The sequence below is a fragment of the Larus michahellis genome, chromosome 9, assembly GCF_964199755.1.
Source record: "Larus michahellis chromosome 9, bLarMic1.1, whole genome shotgun sequence".
NCBI classification, from domain to species: domain Eukaryota; kingdom Metazoa; phylum Chordata; class Aves; order Charadriiformes; family Laridae; genus Larus; species Larus michahellis.
In genome coordinates, this window is record NC_133904.1 from 45,245,692 (window position 1) to 45,264,636 (window position 18,945).

Genomic DNA, 18,945 nt, shown 5'->3' on the forward strand with positions numbered 1-18,945 from the left:
GCTGCCCATCCCTCGTGACTGCAGCATGGGAGGTAGATGTCAAGCATGAGCAAGCCACACAGAGAGGACAAGGAAACCATGGCTGCTCCCAACAGGAGTTACAGGTGTCTCCTTTCTGCCTTCACCACCCCACTCTGTCCCAGCTTTCCTGCTCTGGGCAGAGCAGCACCCCAGCAAAGCCAGCAGCCGACAGTGACTGCTGGAGACCCCTCACCCTCTGAGACCTGCCAGTCCCCTTGTCTGCGAAGTCCCTCTTTGAAGGAACAGGAGGAAAATCCCCTGTATATACAGTTTATTTCGGAGCTTGGGAGTGAAATCCATGTGATGCTGTGTTGCCTGGCAACAGGCTGGGAGTGATGGAGCACAGGGCAAGTCTTCTCCAGGGCTGTGCCGGAGAGGAGCATCTCCAGCCACGGTGCCTGCACGTGTGTGCACACAGCAGAGGGAAGGGGAGTGTGCTCCAGCAGAGAGGGACATGTCTTGGACCACAGGCACAAACACAAAAACGTGAGAAGAACCAAGAGGGAAACAAAAGTTTATCTGAGGGTAGGGGAAAAGAGAGAAGTCAGAGAGGGAAGAGGAGCCCAGGGAAGTTACCTGGACACTCACTGAGCAGCAAGGGCTCTTGGCTGTCACCTCCCTGGGACAGCTGCGATGTCTCTTCAGATGTGTCCTAGCTTTGACCCAAAGAACTGCAGGAAAAAACAGTTTTCTTCTGAGCATCAGTAGTGTTTCTTCACCTCTAAGGGATTCACATCCTGCTGCCCTCAAAGCCCCCGGAGACTTCAGACAAGTTGCAAAGCTGATTGCACTGATTTGGGGTAAGGGACTTTTTTTTTCTGAGCAAGGAGCACCGACACAAGGTTACATCGGGAATAACAAACACCGCCTTTCAGACAAATCCCAGAAGGGATCCCACCCCTGGTTCAGCTGTCCCAAAGCGACCACGCTCAAGGCTGAGGGGTGAGGCTTGGCCAGCACAGAGGCGTGAGTCTGATCTTCATTTCCTTCACTTTTAACCGCTTGGAAATAAAAAAGGAAAGAAGGAAGGAAGGGAGAGAGGGAGGGAAGAGGGAAGGAGAGAGAAACAGGGTAAACAGACAAGGAAAACAATTGGTTTCCATCCATGCGAAGTGCTTTTGGTCTGGTTAATCCTTCTCAAAGCCACAGTTCTCCCTGCAGCTCTGTCCTCCCATTTGCATCCCCAACTTTTGGGGATCCCTTTCCCCACATCAACAGGCAGACAGGAGAGGATGCCCTGCCCGGAGCTGAGCTATGGCCCAGGTGAGGGATGGCAGGGAGGGGTACAGCCAGCCCCCGGGAAGATCCCCAGGGAAGGCCACCATGCCAACTGAAGTGACACTCAGTCCTCCCTCCTAGGGAAATCCCAGCCTGTTGGTGGGTCACTCATTCACCACTGGGGATCCCTTCCCAGGGGACGTCTGCGATCCCCCTTACCTGGAGCGCAGCACCATGAGTCCTGGCTGCAGATCTCTGCCCCGGACATCCCAAAGAAATTATTTGGAGTGCTGTTTTGTCTCATGCATATGGCTTCCCCACCTCCCTCTTCTTGCATTTCAGCTGGGTTTCAGTACAGAATCAGACAGGAACCTGACAGCTCAGCCCTGCACATCAGTCCCCTGATGCCACACAAGACTGCCCCTGTACAGAACACAATGCAAAAGGGACGTCAGCCTTCCCTTTGGCCACCCCCTGGCTTTCTCTTTTGCTTTTTTAGAGTAACCACACTATCTCGCAGTGTCCTCAGGAGGAGGCATTCATGCATGTCGCCTCTGGGACACATAAAACAAGGTATCTTGTTCGCGCTCATACAGTGAGGGCGTAGAAGGGTTGTGATAGACTGTGGTTTCCCTGTGCTCGGCTCTAGAGTCTTAATAATTGAGATAAACCTTTTAGCTCCGTTCTTTCCATCCTAATGCTTTTCCACCCAGCCTGACTGAAAACAGCGTTGTAACAGGACTTTGACCTGGCAGGAAATCCCAAATCCAGTAGTTGATTTATCCGAATTTGGAATGATGAGTGAAAATACTTTTTCTAAGTGCAGCTGTTTCTGAGATGTTCAGGATAAAGTTTTGTTCTAGCTGTACTTTTCTCGTCTTTTCTAATATGAGGCAAAACTGAATTTAAACTGATAAAGACTGCAACACTTATCAGAACAGAGTCTATTACAATCTTCTATCATGAGTATTAAGGAAAAAATCAATCTCTCTCCGCAGAACATTTCCATTTTGTACCATAAATGTTTTCTGAGCAAATTAATCTATTGCTTTCTCTTTAAAAATTAAGGATGAGCACAGCACCCGAGAGCGTAAGGCCAGGGGAGCGTTCCCTGGGGCTGGCGCTCGAAGGGTAAAGCATCTGCGAGACCAGGACGTGGACTGGTCACACTGAGTTTGTGTTGCTAACCATGTCTGTCCTTGCAATAGCCTGAGCTTCGTAAAGAAAATAACTTTTTTTTAAGAGCAATACCCAGAAAACTTGCCAGAGAGGAGGGTTACAGCGTGTTCCCTGTGCAGGCTGGAGAGGAGCTATGAATCCTTCCTTGGCCGTCCTCATGCTGGGCTGCTGTCCCTCTCACTCCACTGCCTTTTTCTCAGGCAGAAAAGTCTTTTCTCAGGAAGAGCTACCTATAATTGAAGCAAGAGCTGAAACATCTGATTTTCCACCAGCCAACACCTCCTGCTGCAGCTAGCACCAGCCTAAAGTGAGTGCAAAGACATAACACTTTAGTAGCATGTTACATTTGCTTTATGCTGGTGCCAGCTGCTGCAGAAGGTAGAAGAAAGAGAGTTGAAGCTAGCACAAGAGCTTTTGGAAAGCTATTGACATAAATTTAGGCCACCCCTCATGTGTACTGTGAACCAAGGCATGGATAGAGGGGTGCAAGCTTTCTCAACGCATGCCCATTTTTTCTTCAGCAAGGTGCTTCAAATTGCTTCCGTTCAGGCTCCAAACTGATGTTTTCTGTGCTCATGAAATCCATTGAGGGGAAAAGTTTCCATCTAAAGAAAGTCCATAGGGAAAATTAACTTTTCCAAGCAAACAGCAGGGAGGCAAGAGAACAAAGCAACTGGAAAGGGAAGTATAACGCATTCCTGCAACGCTGCTCAGTACAAACCTCCTCCGGGAGGGAAAGGCAGTTTTCTTTATGAATGGGAAATAGCAATGGCCATAGCACTCATCCTTCTTATGGGATGTGCAGGCAGGGGCTTGCATGGAGGAGCAGCACCCAGGTGAGCAGAACCTCTGGTCTGTGCTGCCCTGGGACCCAGCGAACCCTGGCTGCTGGCTGGGTCATTGGTGGGTGCCAACACCGGGGTCTCGCTGGCCTCTGCCACGCTGCCACAGGCTGCCATTTGACCCTGTTCCAGTTCCTGGAAACTTCATCTTTCTCTTTGCTTTCTTTGGAGTTTGTGTCTCTCATTTGCAAACCAAAAGGCTATATAGGAGGGGACCCGAGGCTAGGCTAAAAGACAGGCATGCATGGTGTGGTTGCACATTTGGCTGGTCATGATTTTCCAAAGCCAGCAGCTAGCCATATTGGGCTCGCAGATATCAGTGATGCATCTTGGTTTGTTTCTTTAATTGAATAAAAGTAAATCCCACTGCTGCCTTCCCTGGGGGCCCTAGCGGATATGTCCTGCAAAGCCTAAATAACCCAACGCTCAAGCTAAATCCAGACCTTCACATCTTCTTGGGTCCTCTTTGAAGGAGGACACAGCACAACACTCACACTGAAGCGAGTGACCTGTATTTCTGCTAACCCCTTCCTCCAGTTGCTGTTACCCAGAGCAGGGGCCACTTTTCTTCCACAACTGGAGAGGACAAAGCACTTTGTAGACATAACCATAATGGACAGCCTCCAGGATCAAGCCCAGGAGCAAAGACAGAGCTGGATGCCTGTGTCCCAGGGAAACTGCACCTTTGGCTGTCTCAGCCTACAACATTCCAGGAGAAGCAGCAGCTTCCCAGCCTGCTTCCCAGCCCACCATCCCAGCTTCTGGCTGTGAAGTTGTTTTCCAGACCGCCAACATAACAATTCTTCCAGCAACTGCTGCCCAGTTCTGCAGAGAAAATTGAACCAACAAGTTGGTGGTGCCCAGAGATTTAATCACAGAAACACTGGTTGAAAGGGAGCTCTGGAGACCACCTGGTCCAACCTTCCCTCCCACTGCAAGCCACCCACACCTTGTAACCAGCAGGCAAAGCAAGGGACACTCTTGATCCGAGAGGATTCTTGTTTTCCCAGTCTCAGGTAAGGGCGGGTTGTCATGCCATTGCTTTCTCTTCTGGCACAAGACCCATACCCCTTCCCCTTCCCCACATTGCCATGCTGACACTTTTCCCCCCCCAGGGACAGAAGGGAGGACAGCTTGGTGTGAGCTTGGGACCAGGCAGCAGATCCGCTGCTCCCTTCTCCTTGGAGTCGACCAATACCTGGGGGGAGGCTGTTACCTCCTGGTGGTGGCACTCACATTTACATCCACAACGCTTCCGCGAGCATCTTCACCCTGGGGGAAAGCAGCAAAGCTCATCAAACTTTCTCTTCTTTGTTTCCTGACTAGCCCTGCAGGACACCTCCCCGGGAAGCCGGTGTTATAAACATGCTTTAAAAGAAACCCTGCTGGCACAGGGCTGGGCAGCCTGGCTCTGGGGGTGCCTCTGCTCCCCGCTCCCCCCGAGGAGGAGAGGAGAGAGAAGAAATAAGCAGGCAGGGGCCCCGCAGCCCTGCCCGCTCCCCTGCAGCAGCAGCGAGGGCAGGAAGGCGGCCGGGCATTGCGGGCAGTGGAAGAGCCGTTTGCTTTATGATATCGAACTCGCAGTGGAAGCGCAGGGGTCAGGAGAAGGCTGTTTTTCATGCCAAGATGTCCCGATTAAGTCAACCACCGATGATGACATCTTAAAGGGGCTGATGAGGGGTAAATCATGTCCCGGCACTGGAAGCCCTGGGGAAAAATTACCGAAAAATGCCCTGGTTAGGGGTCAGCATCAGCCGGGCACATGCACGTCCCTCCATCGCCAGCCCGCGGCCCCCAGGAAAGCGGAGCGTTCCCTCACAACACAGGGGATGACAGCCTCTGTTGACATGGCAACGCGGGATGCGGCAGCGGGGACGGCCGGGCAGGAGTTTGCAATCGGCAGAATGGGGAAATGTTTGATAGCTTAAAAAAATACCAACCGCACGCACTCTCACTCCCTCCCTCTCTCCCTCACTCACTCCACCTTGCGCTGCCAAGTTGAATAACGATGTTATTGTGGTGGGAGAAAAACAGCATAATCCGTGTCCCGACTGTCAGAGAGAGGGGAGAGAGGGGGTTTAACCACTTTCCTTCTTGATATCCCCCCATTTTCATCCAAATTTCTCTCCCTGGGAAGGCAAAGCTGAGCGGTGGACAGGGACCTGGGGTGCAAGCAGGAGAGTCAGAGTTTTTTTGTGCCATGACATCCCACGAATCTCATCACCACTCTGGACTGCTTTACCTTCTCCATCACACGATGGAAAGGGTGACTCTGAATTACATTTTTTTAAAAATGGTTCAAGATCCTGGTTCTTTCAAGCATTAGGTGATACTTGCTCGCTATTAGAAATCATGCAGTGTTTCCTAAGGAGCAGAGAAGAGCGAAGAGGTAGAGAGGTTAAAAAAACAGGTCTGTCTGTATGGCCAGGACCTTCACTGCTCCCACACAGGATGTTGGAGAAGACACCAGGACTCCCCATGCAAATGGCAATGGCAGCAGTCCCTAATCCCACCCTGGAGGTGACCTCCCAACCCAAAGGGGTTTGTCCATGCACCCACAGCAGACATGCGTGTGTTACCCTCATGCATGTAATTTGGGACAGCGTGACACACCACAAGTTCCACACAGTTTTGGCTAATGCCAGGCTAAATATTCTGCTGCTTTTTGCCCAGGTATGTCAAGGGGATGTTTCAATCTGTTTCTGGTTTCTCCCTGGCCAGGACTGCAGATTTGTCCAGGTTGCACTTCAGGTCTCTTGCAAGGGTTCGCTGGGGTTTCCCTCCAGCCTCTGAGCAGCATCCGGCTCTGCAACGAGTCTGTGAGACTTTTACTTTACCCCAGCGCTTTGTGCGGTGCTCCTTCCCAAACCAGAGGCTACAGCATAAAGCAAGGGATGATGGGAAGAAAAGCTACCTGTGACTCCTAAAAAGGCCTAACCATCAGGACACCCACCCCTGAAGAGTTTTGCCTTATGAAGTTTCAGCTGCGTCAGGGCCCTGAGTGCACCACCAGGCCCCAGTTGCCCCAACCAGATCCACCTGGGATGTCCACCAGCACCCACCCACCCATTGGGCAATGAAGCCTTTTAAGATCAGGCCCACAGTGGTACCTGTTGCTTTGGGCTGTGCTGTAGTTGTCTCTGGATCTGTTTCTTAGAGGACCATCGTATGTATTTTGCAGTCCTGTCTGTGTCTGGCTTCCCTGGATCTGATCTCTTGCCTTGTGTAAGAGGCTGCCCTACCATGTTCTGGTGTGGTGGGGCTGCATCCCAGTTCTTTGGCTCCTGGTTTTCTCCTGCTTGTGGAGCAGCCCTGCTCTTGCTGCTTCTCCAGCACTCAGTAGGAGCAGCTCTCTGAAGATCCTTCTGTGGCTCATACCCAAGGAGGAAGGCAGATAGCAGATGTGCTTCTGGAAAGAAGGTACCAGTTCACTCTCCTACACTGCAATTTCTCTTGCAATGCTTCCCAGTGGGGCAGAGCCTTCCACTCGGCAGAGCAGGACCTGGTTCCTGCTCCTGAGCAGCTCTCAAGGTAATAAGTGAAGATCTTTCCCTTGACAAGAGGGGAACAAGAAAAGAGGAATTTCCCAAGGTCATCCAGGAGGTCTATGTCAGAGATCAGTGTTTTGTCACCAAAATTGAACTTAAGGTAGGGTTTTAGGCTGTAATATTTTGCATTCAGGCTTGGTCGGGCATAATCCCAAATAGGTGGATAGAGTCATGTCCCTTTTTCACAAGTGGAAAAGGGCAGAAGGAATGGTGAGTGAGGAGCACGCAGCCCAGGTCCCACAGCCCCTGGGCTGCCTTGCTTGCACCTTCTGCACATGCAGGAGCACCACAGCTTTGCCAGACTGATTAGTGTCTGGGTGTCTGCTTCTGCGTGGACCGACAGGACCCTAGCATGGCTGTGGGGTTGAGGGGGTGTCTCGGTGCCAGCAGCAGATGGAGATGTGTTGGCTCTCACCAGGGACTGAGCTTTTGAACCCCTTCCCCAGTGCTCTGCTGGCACAGCAGCCTTTCCCCCCTGCGTCTTGCAGACAGGCTGAGAACAAACCCCAGCGGATTTCCTTGAGGACAGGTCGTGTGGTTTTGTGCCAGTGCTCAGCCCTGGTGCAGAGCATCCAGCGACAGCAGAGGAAGGAATCCCGCTTCTCTGGAGGGGGATGGGGCTGTTGTTTTCCTATACCTCTACCACATATACAGGGGAGAGAAATCCACTCCAGCAGCTCGTCACTGCGCCAGGACCAATAGCGGGTGGCAGAGGGAATCCCTTTGCAGGGGGAAGAACTGCTGAGCCCAGCCAGCTCCTGACAGGGATCCTCTACAGAGCCCCAGTGAGCAGCATTCTACCTCCCCCCTCATCCTCCCCGGAGGAGCCTTTAGAGTTTCCACTCTTCTGTGTTCTTTTGTCTCTCCCAGCACAGCCACCTCCCTCTCCTGCATTTCTTCTGCCTCACTCCACACCGCTCTGCAGCTTTCTCTGCTCAAAATAATTTCTGCTCAGGGAATTCCTCCCTCCCTGCTTTCCTGCAGTATTTCTCCCTGGCCTTTGCCCTAGGAGATGTAGCTGAGCATTAGCCCAAACATCATCTCTCACTGGTGATCTCTAGCAGGCTAGATGACTTTAAAGCCCTCCTGCAAAAACATCTTGTTGCAAAACCAGGGCATTAGAGAGGAAGGCTTTGCTCTCCAGGTGGGGTGTTTGCTGAGGAATTATTCTAAGCTCTGATTATCTTAGCAAAGTGCTGTGTTCACCCAGGGCACTCCCAAGCTGAGCTGGAACAAAATCTGAGCCTAGGAGGAGCAGCAGCAGCCTTGGCACTGCTGCCAGCATCCATCTCCTCTCCAGCCACAGGGAGGTGCCAGCCTCCAGCAGCAAACCGTGCCCACCCGTGAGACTGTAGGGAGCCCCTGTATCCACCCCACAGACCGCAGTAAAATCGTCTGTAATTAGTCACCCGCGGATCACAGTCAGCGTATTTACTGATTGGTAGGTGCTGTGTTTCTGTGGGAGACCTCACAGGTTGGCCTCGGTTGCAGAGCCGTGGGGCAGGGTGCTCTGGTCCTTGGTGGGGGACCCAATGTCAGCAGTGCAACCAGGTGCCCTCAGAGGCATGGGTCTAAGGCACCCAGACCCTGGGGTTTTTTTTAGTCCCTGCTCTAATTAGGTGCTATTTCTTGCTTCTGCCTTTTATTTTAGCTTTCTCCCTTCTGCAGTGCGTTGCTGAGTTTTGTGGTTCCTCTGCGAAGCGTTGAGGGGACCTGAGCAATTACTGCCCCGCTACAAATGTGTTGTGTTTTGCTTATTGAGCTGGACCTAATACTTGGCGAGCCCTAAAGGCAGAATGGTTGCCAGGGTGCTGTGCGTGCTGTTGCGCACGTGTGTGTGTGTTTGTGTGCGCTGCAGCTGCGGATCAGAAATTTGGTGAGGTAAGAAAAGGAAGCTGTATGTATAACCTTTCTTTTTAAATACTATAACAGTCTAACACAGGCTCGTGATGGGGGTAGAGTAGCTATTTTTAGCAAAATGCTTCAGGTGAGTCGAAACTTCCCCCTTTGTTGCCTGTGTCTTCAAAGCACTTCTTTCAGCCTGAAGAAACAAGGCTAATAAGCCTCCCTTGCTTTTCATTTCTCCTGGCAGTGAGTCTACAGTCCCTTAGATGCTGCTGCGAATTTGGGCACGGTGTTCCAGCTGCAGCCTGGACTGCTCTGTGTCACAGTGTTAGGTAATAAAATGAAGCGATATAAAATTATCATGGATATAAGAAAGCTGGCAAGCTCTGTATGTGGTCTTCCCTTGAAAATGGGCTGGGACGTATTAGCTGCTACTCTTCGGGGTTTCTACGGAGAATGACCTGGATTAGCTTAATGTGTTGCAAAGGAAGGTGATGCTAAAGCTGTAGCTGCCATGAAGATGTGGGCTGTGGCAGGACAGTTAGGAGGGTGGTAGCCTTATGCCGTTCACTGTGGTATGCCCTCACCCAGCAAGGGTAATGCACAGAGGGGGCTGAGGGTGCCGTGCACCCAGGGGGTGCTCCCAGCTGAGGAGGAAAACTGGGTTGGTAGAGGGCCATGCTTTTAAATGCATTGGGTAATACTGAGGATTGTTTGGCTTTTCTCTAAAAGATGCTTCCCCCCAGGTGACTGGCAAAGCCAGCTCCCTAGGGACAGCAGTCCTGTCTAACCCAGTTTTATACCATGCACTTAATGCAATGAATCTCCTCATTTTTCTCAAAGATCTTCACTTACAACAAGATCCCTTGGCACTTTTTTTTTAAAAAAAAAAAAAGCCTTGCTGACATGTCTTTATTGGGCTGCTCTTAAACCTGGCAGAGATAAGCAGCGCAGATAAGACCTGTTATGCAGCTTGCATTCAGTTAGTAAATATTAATGCTGGCTTTTTTTAGGGTGAGTGGTGTATTCTGACCTTGTTGGCAGTTAGCTAGTCCGGTATAAGAAATGGCTTATAGTGCTTCAACTTTTGATAAGGTTTGAGCTCTTGGAGTTTGAGGCCAGCAGTGGTGATTTGGTAAGTTCTTCTATCTAGGGTGTCCTGAAGTTTCAGCTGGTTAACGGTCCTCAGCTGATGAACCCAGTAACTTTAGCTGGATGAAGGCAGAATAAGTGTTTGGCAAGGCCAGCTTGTTTAGAACGGCTGTATTTTGATTTGCAGACCTCTTGTAAACAGAAGCTCCCACGCAACCAGATAGATGAGGAATGCAGTTGCAGGGAATGCAATACTTAATCACCTTTACCATTAAAAATGTTTGGTTTGTGAATTTTTTTCTTGGCTAATTTCAAACTCTGATGGCCACTTCTGGTAGAAGTAAGTCTTGTTTCTTGCCTCCTTCCCCCTTCCTGCCCCCATGGCTAAACTAACTCAGCACACTGCTGAATTTAAAGGGCTTTGTGTTTGAAGCTTCACTTTTAATGATGGTGAGCACCTGCAGACTCCTAACACGGGTGCAAGGTGTGGGAGTTGCTTAGCTGGGAGAGCAGGTCTCTAACTCATGGGAGTGTTTATTTGGCATTTAAACTCTCCCCGATGGTGGCTGATAAGGATGGCCTGTGCTGGATTCAAGTCCAAGGGCTTACAAGTGATCCTGCGGAAGACCTAGGGTGAATGCCAAGTAGTCTGTGCTCGGTGTGACGGTATATTACAAATGCAGGTTATCCTCACTCCAAGACTCTGTCTGATGCACAGAGGGGAGAGGAAATCTGTGGCTGAAGCTCTAACTGAAAGGCAGGTGCCTCTCAAGGCTGCCACAGAAAGCAGGTCCTGATCGGTAGCAACCCTCTGTCCTGTCTGCCGTGTCTCGGCTTGATGCTGCCAGGGAGGTGTCGAAGGTTTCTCGGGCCCTTTTTACAACACACCTCCTTCATTAAGCTCTGCATCTTGCAGAAACCAGTGTTACTCGGACCCAATAAAAAACTTCATTGAACAACAACAACAAAAAAAAAGCTGGGCATCGTGTGGTGACACTTTCCACGGAAATACGTACAATGAAGGCAATTTATGCACCTCTATCATACCTGGTAATGTATACACACATTTAACACAGGAGAAATTGCCTGCTCCAGAGGGATTGAGGGCTGTTTGGCAAAGTAAGCACTCTGCTGTCAAATGAAGAGATCAGCCATGCTTCCTGGAGTCAGCAAGCCTCCGTTATATTTAACCCAGCAGTTTTCACACTGGGAGAGTAAGTACACTCTTTATATCTCATTTCTGTGCCGGGTGCCATGTTGCACCGCAATTGTGACAGAGGTGATACGTTCCCCATTAACACCTTTACAGGCTGCTTAGCACATCTGAGGCTCCTGGAGGGTGGGGGAGAGGAGGGGGAGGCAAAAGCAACTGCAGAGCTTGGAGTCTCTGGTCCTGGTTTATAACCAAGCTCTCCTCCCTTCTCTGGCTGCCTTTCTGACCCTGACCTCCTTTCAGCCCTGCAGGTAGTGGAGCAAGTGAAGAGTTGAGCTCTTGGGTGTTAGGGGTGGGTGAACAGACTAAGCAAATGGAGGAAGAGGTGCAAAATCCCCATCTAAGAAGTTTGGGACAGCTCTGGAGGCTGAAGAGGTGCTGTCCTGCCCCTTGCAGGGCTTGGCTTTGACCAGGGTGGTCACCACTTTCTCTCAAGCCACCTAGTTCAGACTGGGAATGATTTTGGTAGGCCAAGACTGACCCAAAGGAAACTGAGCAGTAAGCTCTGTGGTTGCTCTCATGTCCTCACTCTCCCCCAGCCTTTGGTAACTGCTGCTCCCCTGATGTGGTACCTTGTGCTTAGCAGGGTTGGGGATGGTTCTGCTCCTCTAGGGAACATCTGGGCTCTGCTTGGGGGCTGCTTTGCTTTCCCAAGAGCAGAAAGACATGAGGGATGTGATGCCCCAGCCTGGAAGAGGGGGTTTTCCAGGCGTGGGGCTGAGTGCTGGAGCAGGGAAGGGAGAGCAGTTAAGGCACAGGGATGCTGAATCCCCTTCTCACCCCAGAAGTGAGTTGTCCCTTCGGGCAGGGCTGAGGCGCGCTGCTGTCACAGCACAGGCAAAGGGCACCTCAAATGTCATGCTGCTCATTATTTCTCTGTACCCTGGGGGAAGGTGTAGCACCCAGAGTCTTCAGTTAACATTAATCAACACCCCTTCTCCTCTCCTCATGGGGAGCTGTGAGTGGAAGCTGACAGGGGAGCAGGAGCAGAGCTGGAGTGTGCAGAGCTTCTGCTGGTGGTGGTGGCGGCGGGGCCTGGAGCACTGTGGGACGGGGGCTTTGCAGCCCATGCCGACATCCATAGGGGAGGAAGGCCTGGCTGTTGCAAGATGAGTGCTGAGCTATTAACTCTGCTTTCCATCCCCAGGGGAGCGCAGAGCAGCCCATGCAGCTACCTCCTGCCCTGCGGAGGGTGAGGGCTTCCCTGTCCCTCCTGTCTGTCCCATGGCGTGAACAGCTCTGTTTAAAGGTGTACATGGAGAGCGCAAAATGCTTTACAGGAGCAGGCTTACAGCACCAGTCTATTTTAAAAAAATAGGGGAAAGTGAGGCGTGCTATTACAGCGACATAGAATCACAGAATTGTCTAGGTTGGAAGGGACCTTCAATATCAGCGCGTCCAACCATCAACCTAAGCCTGACAAAAACCATCGCTAAACCACGTCGCTAGTCTGACAGTCAAAACCTTGCAGGCTTTCCCCAGCCTAAGCAGGGTTAGGAGGCTACCTGGAGCAAAGTTGGGAGAGTACAAGGGGATTAAACGTGTCACCTGTGTAGCAAAGGCAGTACGTATGCCTACTGAGGCCTAGGAAGGGATGCAGATGTGGAAAAGACGCAAGACAGCAGGGTCTGGGAATGGCTGTAGATAGGCAGCTGGCCAGATGCACGCTGCAAAGAACAGCATGTGTCCTGGCTGATAGAGAACCGCCGTCTGAGAAATGGGATTTGGGGCATGGGGTGGAAATGGGGGGGAATGCTGGCAGTTTCATTTCAGGTTAATGAAAATATGATTAACAGTTGTAATTAACTGATGAAATGGTGGCGAGTTCTCTGCCCCCTCCTGATGATTTATGAGGTGCAGAGACTGCCTGTGTCCATGGTTTCTGCTTATGGCAGCACTCTGGAGCATCTCAAACTTTTTGTCTCTAACTCAGGCCCGGAGGGGGGTTTCCATGGCTCTTGCTGCTGAGGCTGGTGTGTGGAGCTCCTCTGCCTCCCAGGCTTGCTGACCCTGACCCCAACCCTGCCTGGCTGGGGGATTTAATAGCAGGGAAGGGAGTGCTGGGGCAGGAATTGAGAGGGGATGTTGATCTGTGACAGAGAAGCTGCTCAACAGCAAGGTCGAGAGATGAGGCCTTGACGCCACAGCTCATGGAGGGCTTGAGGGCTGAGCTGGTCAGGCACCTGGAAGAGATGGCATTCCCTGACCTCAGGGGCTGCCTATGGATCTTACCCGTGCCCTAGAACTGTAACACATGCTGAGCCTCAGAGACCAGAGGGGCCTGGGGCGTGCTCACAGGTTGGAGGTGGTGTCCCAAGTTCACACTGTGGGCTGGTTGGGCTTTTGTAGGTGATTGCCGCCTCAGCAGGTCTTCCAGTCTCTTTTCCTCATTCCCTCATTGCTAAGGTCAGATTGCCTGAGGGGGAGGTGGCCACAGAGCATGTGGGTGCCATCTCAGGAGTCACAAAGTGCTCACCTGATGCTGCCCCATGGGCTGAATTAGTGCCCCTTTCCTTTTGGTGGCACACTCATGGGAAGGGCATTACTGCAAAGTACCCAGTGATCCTTCCTGCCTCTGTTTTGTCCAGGCAATGGTTAACAGACTGTATAAAACAGGAATAAAAGCACCTGTGGAGCTGAACTTGTCAATTTAAAAATCAAGGTACACTTGTACAACTATGTGAGAACAATACTACGGGAAAGCACTGCGTGCATGAACTCCTAATATGAGTAGGGCAACTGCATGGGTGATAGGGAAACAACTTTTTTTGTTTTATTCCCATATGAGGGCAGCATTCGGCCCTACAATGAAGACAGATGGCACTTCTGGTGCGTGTGCCCAAGGCGGATCAGAAACTGGTGCTCTGTCCCGTCTGAATAGCTATTGCTTTCTCTGGAGCATTTGTTAAGGATGTGCTTTTTGCTGTAGAAGGGAAGAACAGGGCAGGTGAGCTATATTTTGTTTGTCTGATTGCATATGTATGATCTAAAAAAAGTGACTATCCATTTCTCTAAGGATACCTGATGAGCATTAAAAATACAATTGCAAGAATAATCAGGTCAGACTTCAAACAAATGCAGAGGAGCAGATCTGTTGAAGAAACAGATACCCTGTTATGTCACGCTTTGTCTGAACAGTTCTTCAAGGCTGATCTTCCTCTTGGAGATCAAACCAAGGTTTTTCAACCCCACTTGCCCCCAAGCTGTGAGTAGCCAAGGAGTGCTAATGGGAAAGGAAAACCTATGGGTTTATGGGGACTCTCCAGATCTTACAGCAGTGCATGGCAGGTGAAGGCTTTCTGAGAAGCCTTGTGCCTCTGTGGCTTATGGTGGGTGCAGACACAGGGTTAGGATCACAGTGGGTTGGTGGAGGGGATTATCCTGAAGGCAATGAGCTGACCTGTCTTCCAACGGGCCTTGCTGCCTGCTTGGCAGGGGGAGTGTGAAGGAGAGGCATGAGCCTGTTGCAGTGAGCCCATGGGATGCCTGCAGTAGCATAAACCGGCAAATGCTCAGTGCGAAGTTGTTGTCTGGGCACGGTTGGGAGCTGCGGGGGTGAAGCTTGTTTGTGCTGAAGCTCTTTCTTTCAGCAGAGCCAGGGTTAGAGGTGCTGCCCGCTCTCTGTGGGATGCTAACACAGGTGTGGGGGGACTGAATTTCCCTGTCCGTCAAAAACAAAGCCAATGATTTCCCAGATGTCCAGCTGGGACAATTGTGTGGGCAGGGAACTTCTGCAGATCTGCAGTTGCTGGGAAGGGGTTTAGCCCTGTGGCTTCGCTCCTTCCCTTGCAGGGTAGGTTTACAGGCTGGGGTCTGCCCTGCCTGGGGCAGTAGAGCTTGTAGCTCAAACCCTAACTCTACCGAAAGGCAGCAACTTGAAGGAGGAACTATTCATAGCTAAGCTTGTTAAAAAAAGAAAAAAAGGCCAGATACACAAAAAAGCCATCTTGGAGTCACTTTATCTGCAGAGGGACACTTTCATGCATCACTGGGATGCAAATGCTTGAATAAACTTCAGTTTAAAAATGTAAGTTCATCTGGGAAAGCAGAGGTCTCCTGTGGACATGTCCACTTACCAGAAATGCACTGGTTGACCTGAATGGCTGTGGCACATGTCTGCAGGTGACACTATTATTGCTTTACAGCTTTTTCTTAGCATGTGAGCAAGTGAGCCTAGCGAAGGCACTCTGGGAAGTGTGTGTTAAGGGCTGCCAGAAGCGCTGTGTAAAAGCTGGGGGGAAGAAGCCTCTCTGAGAAGACAGGTCTGTGTCCATGCAACTAGAGAACTTGGATTTTGCTGGAGTCCAGAGAGTGGGCCTTGAATCAGTCTCCTTCCTTAGGAACCAGGTGCTGGTATTGCACAGAAATTCCCAGGGAGCTCCCTGCCTGCTGATTGATCACTTCTCTGCAGGAATAACTATGCATAAATAAAACACGCTGTATCTCTTTATACCCGGACCCCTGCTTCTTCTGCTCTGTGGTGCTCATCTGGCAATCTGCTGCCACCAGCGGCGGTGCAGAGGTTTCTGCCTCACGGGTGCTTTGGTCTGAAGCCTGGATGAGTGTTTTGTGGCCGGGCTGATGCGCGGACGAGCGTCCGCCCCTGCAAGGACGATGTGGGGGGGGAGGACGGAGGTGTCTCTGCCGGCTGCTGCTCTGAGAGCCCCCGTTCCCGTTTAACGGGGGGGGGGGACGCCGACGCTGCCTGTGTGGCCCCGTGGCGGGGGCTGTGCGGGTGTCCCCGGAGCCCTGCAGCAGCGGCGCTTGGCTGGCAGAGGGCAGCAGAACCCGCCGAACCGGCAGCGGAGCCCGGGCTCTGCCCCGCTGCCGGCCCGGCGACGCTTTTCTTTTTTTTTTTTTTTTTTTTTTTGGGTCTACGAGGGTGGTGGCGACCGAGCAAAGCCGTGGCGATGGGCACCGTCTGTTGCGGTTAGCCCGGCCTGTTCGCTGGGCTCCTGCAGGCTCTTTCCTTGGGCAATCCTGCGGGAAGGCGCTGCTGCTGGCAGCGATGCCTCTCGCCCCCGTCGCTGTGCTGCCGGCAGCGGGCCTTCTGCCGGCCCGTAGGCACAGAGAGCGGCAGGGTCTCAGCTGGAGCGAATGCATTTCTGCCCCGTGTTAGGAATCAGCCTCATAGCAGTGTCACCCCCCCAACCCCCGGCAGGACTCGTAGCTTCTTCCAGTACCTAAAGGGGGGTCTACAGGAAAGACGGGGCAGGACTCTTTATTAGGGAGTATAGCGATAGCATGAGGGGTAACGGTTTCAAACTGAAAGAAGGTAGACTTAGACTGGATATTAGGATGAAATTATTTACCCTGAGAGGGATGAGAAACTGGAACAGGTTGCCCAGAGAAGTTGTGACTGCCCCATCCCTGGAGGAGTTCAAGGCTAGGTTGGTTGGGGCTTTGAGCAACCAGGTCTAGCAGAAGGTGTCCCTGGCTATGGCAGGGGGGTTGGAACTACATGATCTTTAAGATCCCTTCCAACCCTAGCCATTCTACAATTCTATGACTGTGGCCTGGCTGGCCCTTCAAGCATATCTATTGCTGCCATGGCGCCTGATACAGCTGTGATTTAGGGAGCTTTCCTTGCGCTACAAGTCATTCCCCCTTTCAGCTTTGTCTGAGAACTGGGAGGGAAGCAGCTGGGTTTGGCAAAACAAGCTTAACAGCCTGTGGTCTGTCCGTGCCGTGATGCCCAGGAGGAGGGCTGCTGCACCCTTGCAGGCAGCACTGTAGCTTGCTGGCCACTGGCTGTCCCAGGACCAAGGCACAGTCCTGCCCCAGGCGTAGGGGTGCGAGTGTGACCGGCAAGGGCTGTGGGTAGAGCCTGAGAAAATAAAGAGGGAGTGCAGGGGGGAAAACCTCAGTGCTGTGGTGAAGGGAAGCCCTTAGAAACGTGGTGCAAACCCCTGAGCTCCCCATGGTGTGCTGCTCCCTCACCACAAGCTAGGCAGGGCCCTGGGACGCTGCCTCTCGGCCCCAGGGCAGCACAGGGGGCTGGCCTGGGGCTTGGCTCTGGATGGAGCTTTTTCTCTCCAGAGTAGTTGACTCCGGCCTCACATTGATTTCCATTTGAGTCAGACACTTCTTAAAAGCCCCAGAGGGAGCTTGCACAGCATCTGTATCTCTGCAGTTTCCAGAGCGAGCGTCTTGCCAAGTATCTCGGTGTGTCAATAGCTGAGGGAATCCCTCAGTAACCTCCTTTTTACGGATGCCTCTTTCTAGGCCTACTGCAACAGGGCATTCTGGTGCTAGTCACTGCCAAAGGACAACAGTCCCTTTTGGAAAGCGGTCCTGATCTGCACAACCCGGTGCTGCCCCACATGTGGCTTTCCTTCTATCAGCGCTTTAGGAGAACCTGCAGCTGTTCTCACGCAGGCTATAATCTCCCCAAACCTGGGTAACTTTCACAGGTGTTTAATGCCACCATAAAACACCTCCCGCAGACTGTGGTGGTGGCTTTTTTTGGCCCTGTCTTCAGGGCCAGGCCCAGGTCTGGGTCGGTTCCTTGCAGCACAGGAGTCGGTGCACAGCACTGCCCGTCTCTGCAGCCTCTCGGCTTTGTCTGGGAAGGGGCGAAGGCAGCTTTCCTGTTTCTCTTAACTGTCTCATCACAGGGCTTGGTTTTGCAAACTAGTTGATATTATCAGCCCAGGATAAAAAAAAAAAAGTACCTTTAGCAGCAAGTCCTAAACCTTTTTTTTTTTTTTTTAAGAGGAATTTCTTAGCACAAGAGTTGAAGCTGGTTCAAATGGGTAGTTTCTTCATGAGAAATAGCTTTCTCTTTCTTTGAATTTTCTCAACCGTTTTCATCTGACAAAGCTTTTTTTGTTCTGGTTTAATTTTTTATTTTCTAATGGGAAGACTTACTAGGCCTTTCCACTTTCCTCAAAGCGATGGAAACCCCTCTCTGCTTTTCTAGTTGGTAAAATGGGAGTGAAGAAAGGGACTAAGTTGGTAGCTACTTGCTCAAATATTCTGACTTCTTTGTCACACAGGTGAAGATAGAAGGATGAAAAGGAGAAAAGAACTGAAAGAGATTGTTCTGTCTCCTCTGAAAAATTCATCTTTCTTATTGCTGTTCTGGCTGGTAGGGAGCTTAAAGTGGAAATGTAAGACCTGGAAGAAAAAATGCAGTTTTTTCAAAAGTTTCATTTTACATTTTTAAAGTCAAAGTTGACGTTTCAAAGAAGTAGAAAATCCATCAGAAACTACTTTAAAATGAAAAAGCTGCCAGCATCACATCCTTGTAACTCTGGTTCTTACGAACAGGGCAGGGCTGAAACCTGGTGCGGCCGATGCGCAGTGAGGTCTGTCCAGTTCTTGGCAACGGCTCCATCGCACCTTTATGCGGTGTCTTTTCCTCCTAATTCCCCTCTGTCTCCTTCAAAGGCAGTAAAATGAATCCACGTGATCAATCCTTCTTGGGCCGACAGTAGTTTGCCATCCACGACTCTTCCAGATGTGTTTGCTGTGGGCTGGAGGCCAAGGACAGCTGGCTGCTGATCTGTGAGGCTCAGGCCGCAGTAGGAAAACGCAAGCCAGGCAAAGGCATCCGACAGCTGAAAACGACTGCCCAGAGGCTGTGGTGAGACCTCACGGGTGTTGCAGTCGTAGGAGGGGTTAGCAGTGCTTGCTGAGTGTGCTTTGCCCGGCTTTTAGGCTGCCGGGAGTCACTCTGACAGCCCTGCTTTCACATGTGTGCCTTCCCACCAAGAGAGGCAAACCTTTCGACTCGCCCATCGTCCCTTTCTCCTGACCTTTACACTCTTTATATCTTTCTCTTTTATAGCTATGGTTTTTAGAGTAAAGGAAGTAGTGGCTCTTGGATTAGCCTTTTTCAAGTTGTTCTTCCTTGTAAGTAGCCGAACTTTTTTGCAAACCTGGTATTCTTTACCTTGATATCATTAGTCCCGACTTTTTCTCTTCATTTTTTTTTTTCCTCCCCCCTCCCCTAACTTCATTTTTAACCTTCTCCTCTTTACCA

At 51.2% G+C, this 18,945-nt stretch overlaps 1 protein-coding gene across 2 annotated transcripts in view; it reads left to right on the top strand.

Moving 5' to 3' along the window:
- Positions 1-6,550: 6,550 nt before the first annotated feature.
- Positions 6,551-18,945, top strand: part of LOC141748445 (gamma-aminobutyric acid receptor subunit alpha-3-like) — a 99,013-nt gene continuing 86,618 nt past the window's right edge. Inside the window, exon 1 of one of the 2 annotated variants that reach the window (XM_074600510.1) lies at positions 6,551-6,680. The gene's annotated coding sequence lies outside the window, so the exon portion shown is untranslated. Of the gene's footprint in view, positions 6,681-8,629; positions 8,690-18,945 lie in introns of those variants that run through there. The other variant, XM_074600507.1, reaches the window with a different exon arrangement.